Below are 10,353 nucleotides of genomic sequence, written 5' to 3'. Positions count from 1 at the left end.
ATATAATAGATAGTAAATATTGAATGAATGAATGAAGTATTAATAATACAGGTCAAATGAATGACATAAGACCTTGGACTTACATAAGCATGTAACATGATCTTTGTATTATGTATTTGGACTTTGGATATCTTATATGAAGAATTTAACTCTGATGCCAATTGAATTTTCATGTTATGGATCATTAGCTATTTTGTCTTGAAGCTGTGATTGTTTATCAGATTTTTCTCTAGGTAAAATTTCAACCTTTTCTTATTAGGCTGACTTGCTTCTGTATTATATATACAATTATTCATTTTTAAAAGAACATAGTATTAGGTTTCCAAATGTGTTTCTCAGCTATGTATGTTAGCAACTACAACCTTTCCTTTTTATTTTGATAGGAAAGAGTCAAAAGTGATTGTTGACTTTGTTAATGTGAAATAACACTGGCACGAGTAATACTGAGCATATTTTTGTGACTTTTAAGTTCTTTAACTCTGATAGTTAATGATCATAACACAAACCAGAACACTTCTAAAAAAAGGTTTTATTCTTTTTCTGAAGCTTCAAATTTAGGATCTCAGTTTCCCTAGAAGTTAAAAGGCTATGTGTATATATATACACACACACATACATATACACACATATGTATACATACACATATACACACACACATACATATACACACATATGTATACACACACATATATACACACACGCACACATATATATATATATATATATTGCACACGGATTTTTGCTCTTGTTGCCCAGGCTGGAGTGCAGTGGCTCCATCTCGGCTCACTCACTGCAACCTCTGCCTCCCAGTTTCAAGTGATTCTCCTGCCTCAGCCTCCCAAGTAGCCGGGCTAATTTTGTGTTTTTAGTAGAGACAGGGTTTCACCATGTTGGTCAGACTGGTATCAAACTCCTGACCTCACGTGATCCACCTGCCTCAGCCTCCCAAAGTGCTGAGATTACAGGCGCGAGCCACCGCGCCCAGCCTAGGGGTTATATTTTGAGTATTGGTATACTCTGCCATTTTTAGATTAAACATAATAATAAGTGTTTTAGTCCTAATAAAATAACATATAAATGATAAATAATTTTAAAAGCATTGTGATTGCTTATAATTATAATAATGTCTTGGCAGTTTCTGACTTAACATTCCAAACACCACTTTGGAGAAACAACCTCTTTAGAACCATGACAGCTAATTTGATAATGTTGCAAGGCACAGATTTGAGTAGTGTGAAGCTAGCTGGCATGTGAAACCTAGTGACTTACCTAGCTTACTGTTGCCTTCCACCTGCACTTTGACTTAGCTATGATTTCTACTGGTTGCCTTATAAGATAACAAAACATTGTTTTGCTGTGACAGAGGTCCAAAAAAGAAAGCCAACTGCTGGTTCAGGTGTTGATATAAGAAAATGGTGCTCTTGGCCAAAAATATAAAAGTTAAATACAAAACAATTATTCCCGATTAGTACTCTGAGAAGCCCTTGAACAATACAGAGCTATTTATCTTTAAGCTTAATCATTCCTAGACTGCAATGCATTTAAATACTTATGTGTCCTTTTTAGTATATGAATACATTGTTCTGGCAAAAAATTGAAACTTTTTTTAAAGACCTCTTTTACTGCCTTCAACCTCTGAAGTATCCAGTTATTATATGATGTTTGTCCAGGTCGTTTTTTTTTTTTATCTGTTTTCACACAGTATGTGTAATGACTACAGATACGTGATTATCGTGTATATATGCTATCGCTTGCTTTTTTAAATTTATGTTTTATTGGTACATATAAAGCAGGCTCCCTAATTCTTCTTGGTTGCTATATTGTATTCCATAGTGTGTTAAGGTACCATAATCTATTTAACCAGTCTTTTAAGACTGGCTATTTTTTGTATATTTCTTATTTTTTTCATATTAAAAACAGTGCTGCAGTTTACCTTCTTGTGCACAAGGAGAGACCATGTTTGTGTCTCTATTATAGATGTTTAGAAGTGAGTTGCAAGTTTTAGTTTTGTTAATATTGTCTATTTGCCTTCCAAAATGTTTGACAAATGGATCTTTTCTATCAGTTTATGATAATATTCATACCCGAGTACCCTTTTCAACTCTATATTTTCCCTAGTATTTTAATTTTTACCAACTATTGGGATAGACAACCTGACAGAAAATCAATAAGGAAGTAGAAGATTTAAACAACACTCAGACCAAATGGACCTAACAGACATACAGAGCACTTCACCCAACAACAGTAAATTATACATTTTTCTCAAGTGCATATAGAACATTCCAGGATAGACCATATTTCACACTGCAAAACAAGTCTTAATACATTTATAAAGATTGAAATCATGCAGACCATTTTTTTGAACACACAGAGTGAAACTAAAAAGCAGTAACAAAAGGAAATTTAAAAATTTATAAGTATGTGAAAATTAAACAACTCATTATTATAAACAACCAATTAGTCAAAACAAATCACAAGGGAAATTAGAAAATACCTTCAAATAGAGATGAAAACACAACATGCTAAAACTTACGGAATGCAACAGAAGCATTGCTGAGAGAGACACTTACAGATGTAAACACTTTACATTAAAAAGTAAGAAATATCTCAAATCAGTACCCTAACTTTATTCCTTAAGGAGGTAATAAAAAGAAAAGGAGTCTTAACCCAAAGCTGGCAGATGGAAGGAAATTAATTAAAAACGGTGGAATAAATATAGAATCAAAACAACAATAGAGTAAAACCACAATATGGTTCTCTGGAAAGATTAACAAAACAAACCTTTAGGTAGACTGACTAAGAAAAACAGAGAGAAGACTCAAATTAGTAAAATGAGAGTGGGGATATTACTACCATATTGTACGGAAATAAAAAGCACAATATTAATAAAAGTACTGTGAATAATTGTATGCCAAAAAGTGGATAATCTAGATGAAATGGACAAATTCCTAGAAACACACAATCTACCAAGACTGAATGATGGAGAGAAAATCTGACTAAACCTATAACTAGTAAAAAGATTGACTCCGTAATCAAAAACCTCTCAACAAAGAAAAACTCTGAATGAGATGGCTTTCCTGGTAAATTCTACCAAACATTTAGAAAAGAATTAACCTTAATCCTTCTCATACTCTTTCAGAAAGTCAAAGAAAATGGAATACTTTCTAAGGCATTCTAACAGATCAGTATTATCCTGATAACCAAAGCCAACACTACAAGAAAAGAAAACTATAGACCAGCGTCATTTCTCAGCTGCTGGCAGGTTAGGCATTCACCAGTGGCAGTGACTAAAGCAGCCTTGGTAAAAGAGCGCCCCGGCTGATGGAGTACACTGAACCTTCATGCCTGCCATCGTGGCTCCTGTGCTCACGGGTCTGTTGCACCAGCACTGGAATCCACAACGTCAATCACTGGCACCTTAGAGCCTTCAATAAGCGTTAACATGAGAGTGGTTAACATGAGGTTAACAAACCTTCCACTTTGTGGCTGTTCTCATAGGCCCATCCATATGCCTCTTCTCCAAAACTGATTTCTACCTTTTCATTCTTGGTTCCTTCCAAGCTCCTGACCAATCAATCAGGCACCCCATTTGCCACTGCCCAGGAGCCTGTGTCTATCTGTATGTCACGCCATTTCTCCCTTCACACAGTGAACAACCCAGTGCACTGCTGACACTGGAAGTGTTCTCCTTTGCCACTCTCTTTAGGATTACCCCTGAATGGGATGCAGTGCAGTAGTGGTCCATTGTCTGCTCATAGCAACATATGAAGCTAATTCATGTGTGAATGAGGGCCCGATTTTTCTCTCAGTGGTTTTAGAGACCTACTCCACCCCGAAATGAGGATTTGAAGGAGAAGTACCACTGTAATGCACTAGGTTACATGGCAGTCTGGGCCATCTGTTCATGTTATTTACTGATGCCCTTTGGTCTTCCTTAAGCCAATCACAAATGGACCATTTCCTTTGTATAACAGATTGCTACTGTACTTCCCAACCTTCTGACTCAGTTGATTTGACCCTGTTTGTTTTGGGCACCTCTGCTAGCACAGTTAAATGATGTCCATAGCCAGGGCCTCACTCTAACTAGGTCTGCCCCACACCTGGGGCTTCTTTTCAAACCGGAGTCATTTTCTGCCGTGGAAGGCATAGCTTTGCTCTGGAGCCCTAAGGCTCTGCATTGCAGTTCTCTTCCTGGCCTTGCCAGAGCATCACACAGCATCTTTGTCTACCATAAATACCCCGACCTTGATGTGGTATACCAGGTCATATGGCCTGAACAGCAGGGCAGTTCGCACCAGAGCCTGGAGGTCCTGCTACAGAGACCTCTGTTGCTCTGGGACCTACTCAAAACTATCACAGCAACATTCCCAAATACAGCAGATACTCCCAGCAGAAGATGAAGAGTCCTGCTAGTACTGTGCCTAGGAGATGCAAGGTGCAACACCTGTCCTTTCCTGTGCAGGGGAGATCCCAGAAAGCCTCAGGTCGTTGGATCTATTAAAACTTTTCCAACATGGCAACCCCCGAATTTTTGTGGCATGCGTTTGATTTACTGGGGTATCCAAAATACTTGCCACTTCCTTTTCACCAGATCTTTTTGGTGTAATGTTATTAATATAGTGGACCTCTATGATGTTCTGTGGAATATCCAGGTCCTTGCTGACTTTGTGACAGAAAACAAAAAGTGAACAGCTTCAGGACATGAGCAAACACAGGCTGCTGTCCTTCCCACCTAAAAGCTAACTACTTTTGACCCTTCTTACTAATGGGGATTGAAAAGAGCACATAGGCCCGATCAGTAACGATAACCATGTAACAAATGCTAGATGATTTGTTGGTCTGCCCCAGTAGACTCGACATGTTGCACAAAGCAGCTAAGGCTAGAACTACCACTTAAGTTTACAGTGGTCCACTGTCATTTACCACAGTCCACCTCATTGTAAGAGGCACTCAGATAAATGGAATGAGAATCTAGTGAGACTATCACTTGTGCAGTCTGTAACTTTGATGGCTAATCTCTGCATTTTCTCCTGGTGTGCAGTACTGCTTCTGACTTACCATCCTGGCCCAGGTGTAAGGGGTGAAATTTCAGGGACTCCCGCTTAGCTATTCCCACCATGGTGCTGAGAAGATTATGAAAGTTCTCTCAGCTGCTTTTTCAAATCTTTTAAAGCAGTTAACCAAAGCCAGCCAACACTACAATCATTACAATTACCACTGCCCCTCTCTTGTTCATTTGTCACCACTACTATGTAAGGCATTGCCTCACTACTCGGTGTCTCATCCCTATTCATACCTGTAGTCCTTGGCACCATTTGACTAGTGAGTGAGTCTGTTTCAGAGTCCCATCCTGTGTTTCTGATCCTGAGGACCAATCTCAGTGTCCATATTTTAGCCTAGGTTCTCCCTCCAGAAATCAGAGCCTAAAACAAGGACTCATTGACAGGTGGTCTTTCTTGAGGTGTGATCCCAGGAAACAAGCTGGGGAAGTGAAAGAGAGGAGGCCCATGCAGTGTCTAATTAAGTTGTCACTACCGTGGGCAGTGGGGTAGATCTCACTGGAACCCTCTGAAGAGCTATGTAAAACACACCACAGACTTCTCCTCTCAAGGGACTGAAGAGGGGAGCTTTTCTCCTGCAGCTCCTGTGCTCCATTAGTCAACAAGTGGCCTTTCGGGTGTCCATCGTACACACTCTTGGCTACACGTGTGCACATGCCATGCAGCAGCATCCAAGAAGCCCAGGGTGGAAGGCAAGAGATACACAGTGCAGCTGAGGCAAGGGACTGTGGGGTCAGTCCTGTGGGGAGCCAGTTGCTATGGCAATGTCAAATTGGGCTGAGAAAACAGGAGGCTGGGCACAAGACACAATATCGTTTTGTCTTTAGTTTGGGGCCTTAACTGAAGTTCAGGGAAAAATGGGAGGAATCCCATTCAACAGCCTGTTACAGAAGAATAAGTGATCTTATGTTATACCGGAAGTTATTTGTTACCTGAGATAAAAAGTCACCAGTAACAGTGCTGATATCCCATTGGATTGGCTATTTGTGTTGTCATCGCACAAAAGAACCATTGTTTTGACAATACCGAACTTACTAGCGTATGAGACTATTTTGTTTAAAGTGTGTCTAATAATACTTAATTGGCCTGAACTGCTTTTTTTCCCCCCAAATCAAATTCTTAGTACTAAGCTTGGAGACTCAAACCCACATATAACTTCATTACTAATTTCTTTCATACTCATCCAGTTCAAATGTAACTCTTTTTGTTTTTAAGTTATTACTAGATATTTTGGAACTCTGGTTTCTTAAAAGTTCCACTTTTCAATTAATACTTCCTTTTTAGTAAGATTTTATATTTTTTAACCTATTTTTAGTGAGATACAGAGTATATGCTTGTAATCTTGAACTCTAGAGTTTTAAAATGGAATGTAGTTTTCTCATATTTAGAAAAAGTTCTTAAAATGTTTCTTGTGAATTGTGGAATCTTTTTCATATACTTGTATCATTTTAAAATATATGTTTAATTTAGTAATATAAGGCATGAAGTCTGTACAAAGACTGAAAATACAGATTTTACTGGTCATATTTTTCCACAAATTAAGAACTTGTTTATGTAGTCATCTATATAATGTCCTTAAAAATACAAAGTTAAAAAATAGGTTGACAATTGCATTTCACCGTATCTCAGGCAGAGGGCAGCAGAGAACTTAGATTTTGTTTTCTCTTTGCCTGTAGTATGACTTCCCTAGTCTAATTTCCAATTGCTTGTTATTGTTCCAGGTAAAAGTAAATAATAATGCCTAGACCAAAAAAATTAATGATTATTCCTAAGCACTAATTTATTTCTAAATTCCAAACAGTTTTTCACTTGAAAGGGGGAGAACAGGTAAGTAACCTAACACTCCTTTTCTATACATAAGAAAAACATTATCTTTCTCTTTACCTTTACATAACTCAGTTAAGTTTATAAATTCTAGATGTTCTGCACAAAAGACGCTAACCAATCTGTGCCTCAGTTATGCCGTTTGTAGAAAGTTATACCGTTTGTAGAAAGTTATACAAATAGTTGCTGTTGGCCAGGCAGGGTGGCTCATGCCTGTAATTCCAGCACTTTGGGAGGCTGAGGCAAGTGGATCACTTGTGACCAGGAGTTCAAGACCAGCCTGGCCAACATGGTGAAACCCTGTCTCCACTAACATTACAAAAATTAGCCAGGCGTGGTGACACACTCGGGAGGCTGAGGCATGAGAATCACATGAACCCAGGAGGCAGAGGTTACAGTGAGCTAGGATTGTGCCACAGCACTCCAGCCTGGACAACAGAGCAAGACTCTGTCTTTAAAAAAAACTCTTCTGGGCCAGACATGGTGGCTCATGCCTGTAATCCCAGCACTTTGGGAGGCCAAGGCAGGTGGATCACCTGAGGTCAGGAGTTCAAGACCAGCCTGACCAACACGGTGAAACCCCATCTCTACTAAAAATACAAAAATTAGCCAGTCATGGTGGCGCATGCCTGTAATCCCAGCTACTCGAAGGCTGAGGCAGGAGAGTCGCTTGAAACCGGGAGACGGAGGTTGTGGTGAGCTGAGATCATGCCATTGCACTCCAACCGGGGCAACAAGAGCAAAACTCTATCTCAAAAAAAAAAAAAAAAAACTCTTCTAAACTTAAACAACCGGAACTATTTTATTATCTTTTTACCTACCTCATGTCTTGTTATAAAAAGGCTATAAGGCAGCTAATCTCTCAAACGTTTTCATGGTTTCCTCTATAAAAGTATTGGCAATTTAGTGAACGCCACGGGCCTGGGACTCAGGAGACTTTGGTTTTAAACTGAGTCTACTGTGAAGTCAGTAACATATACTGAGCACTCAGTGTGTCTCAGAACATGTGGTGAAGGTTTTACACAGGTTATCTTAATCTGGACAGTGTCACAACAGTTGAGCAGACCAGAGTCAGGTCTGTTAAGCCACTGATTAACGAGGTACCTTTGGACACATTTCTTAAACTTGGTCAGTCCTAGTTTCCTCCATCTCTGAAACTGAGATAGTAAGTTCTTCATAGAGTTGATTCAATAAGATAACGTGTATAGAACTCTAGCACAAAGTAGACCTTAAATTTTTCTATTTTTCACCACTACCCGTTAAGTTTCCTTGTGAGAAAACTGGAGGATGGGTGAATGGTCTCAGAGGACCTGTGTAGCCCTCCGATTTTCTGTAGCATTGTGGCAAGGCTCAAGATTCTTGAGTCTAGTTGAACTTCCACATGTTCATCGTTCCTTTTTTAGATGCTGTCTACATTTGGACCCCAAACCTGCACATTCAAAATGAAACTAAGATTTTAGTGTTGGTGAGCTGGGGCTTTTGTGAAAAAGTCATCAGCTGATGACTTTTGCTGTCATCAGTATACCCTTTCTGTTTTCTCTTTCTCTTTTTACATATAAAGACTTCTGCCTTTACCTTTTGGGTCCCCAGCTGAAGGAGAGAATGAAAGATATCCGCTTCTCCTCATTATCTTGGCTCATTTCTGTCGGAACTAAGTGGAAAAACAGTTTCAAGACAGACATTGGGTAAGAATCCCAGGAGAACTCCCAGCTGCTTCTTTCCTAACTCCCACTGCACGTCATCCTTTATTCCCTTAGAAACTATGTGGCCGTAAAGTGTGGCCTTACTTACGCCGCATTTTAACTGAAGCTAACTGAACTGAACTGCTGGGGTCTAGCCTAGGCTGTTCATATTAGCTCTGAGAATGTAGGCAGATCACTGTTCATAAAACTAGGAGTCCACAATTGCTCAGGTACTTCTACTTTCATGCTTTGTGGAAATATCTTCTACAGTCATCCACTCTTAAGGCCAACCACAGCACACATACTGCCCAGGGCAGACTGGACAATAGAGAGTAGATGATGAAACAGAGCCAATCTCCATTACTTTAAAAAATAAAGCAGAAAGATGAATTATTACCATCATCTCATGTATAAAACACACGTAGCTACAGAAGGGCAGTGGTGGTCCTTCCTGCAAGAAGTAGCAACTCTCCTGCAAACCTTAGGCAATTACTTTTTATAGATTATTTGTCTTTATAAATGGTCTGTGCCCACTATTCTTCTGTATTCACTCTTCAATTTGCCTGTAATTTGCCTCTATCTTTACTCCACTGAAATAGCACACTTGAGATTCTCATTAAACTTGTAGTCACTAAAGCTGTGGCTTTTTCTTACCCTCCTTAACCTCTTTGCTATAATTAACATTTTTTTCTTCCCTTGGCTTTTGCTTTGTTTCTTTCCTTCTAACTACTCCTTTTGCAAAATTCTTTTTCCCTTGGCTTTCCTCCAAAGCTAGATCCTTGGACCATGTTCTTTTTGTCCAAATTTTCTCTCCTAGGCATCTCATTCACTCCCATAGCTTCGATTTTGATCTCTGTATCTGACTCTCCAGTCTAAATCTAGCCTCCAGCCTCTTTTTCAGGTTTTTGTCCAACATTTCCACCTACCAGCAGAATATTTTCATTTGCATGTTCTTCCACCGCCTCAAACTCAGTATATCCAAAATGTAACTTAGATTTTTCTTTCAAAGCTTGTTCCTTCTTATTTCTTGATTTGCACTAACAGTTACCCCGCCTATTTAAAAAATTTTAGGCATCTGTGACTTCTTGCATATATCATTTTCCTTTTTCCCTACTACTCCTACTTTAGGCAAAGTTCTTATTGCCCGATTGTGATTTTTGCATTATGTTTTCAGTCATCTTTTAACCATCTTAAACACCAGTCATGTATATCTTATTACAACATGGCGCTCATTATCTCTCTCACCTGTTGAGTACAGCCATCTGTTCCATCTTTACCCGCAGCCCGTGACCCCACAGTGTGGGCTCACTCCCTCATCCTCCTCGAAATTTTCTCTTGTTCAAATCTATGAATAGTATTACATGCAAGGCCCCACAGACACAACATCTTAAACCTCTTCCTGGCATTGTTCCCAGCCGTGTCTTAGCTTAGAAAACTACCTGAAGTGGTTTCTCCTCCAGAACTCCTGTAGCACTTATTAGCTACACACCTTAGTTTTGAATTTGCAAAAGCTGTCTTCTGTTATCTCTTCAAGTGGCCCACCTTTACACAATGGTCTCTTTGGCGGATATGAAGCCTATTTTTTTTATTCCCCAAGTATCTAGAATAGTGACTTTTATATGATAGATTTCTCTGATTCTAATAAATCCTAAGAATAGAAATATTTTTCCAACATACTAGCATCATATTATAGTTTATAGTATAAAATTTTACCATTCTAAATAGAATAACAAATTTTTTGTTTAAAAGGAAATCTGCTTCACAGCAGGCCTGCCAAGCCAACAAAA

General features: G+C 39.0%; 1 protein-coding gene across 1 annotated transcript in view; it reads left to right on the top strand.

Annotated features, from left to right (window-relative positions):
• The window catches only part of NET1 (neuroepithelial cell transforming 1), a 47,401-nt gene that overhangs the window by 23,798 nt on the left and 13,250 nt on the right, over positions 1-10,353 (top strand). The window lies entirely within an intron of this gene.

This window comes from Colobus angolensis, unplaced genomic scaffold (assembly GCF_000951035.1).
Source record: "Colobus angolensis palliatus isolate OR3802 unplaced genomic scaffold, Cang.pa_1.0 Scaffold432, whole genome shotgun sequence".
NCBI lineage: Eukaryota > Metazoa > Chordata > Mammalia > Primates > Cercopithecidae > Colobus > Colobus angolensis.
This window is presented reverse-complemented; position numbering and strand designations above follow the sequence as displayed.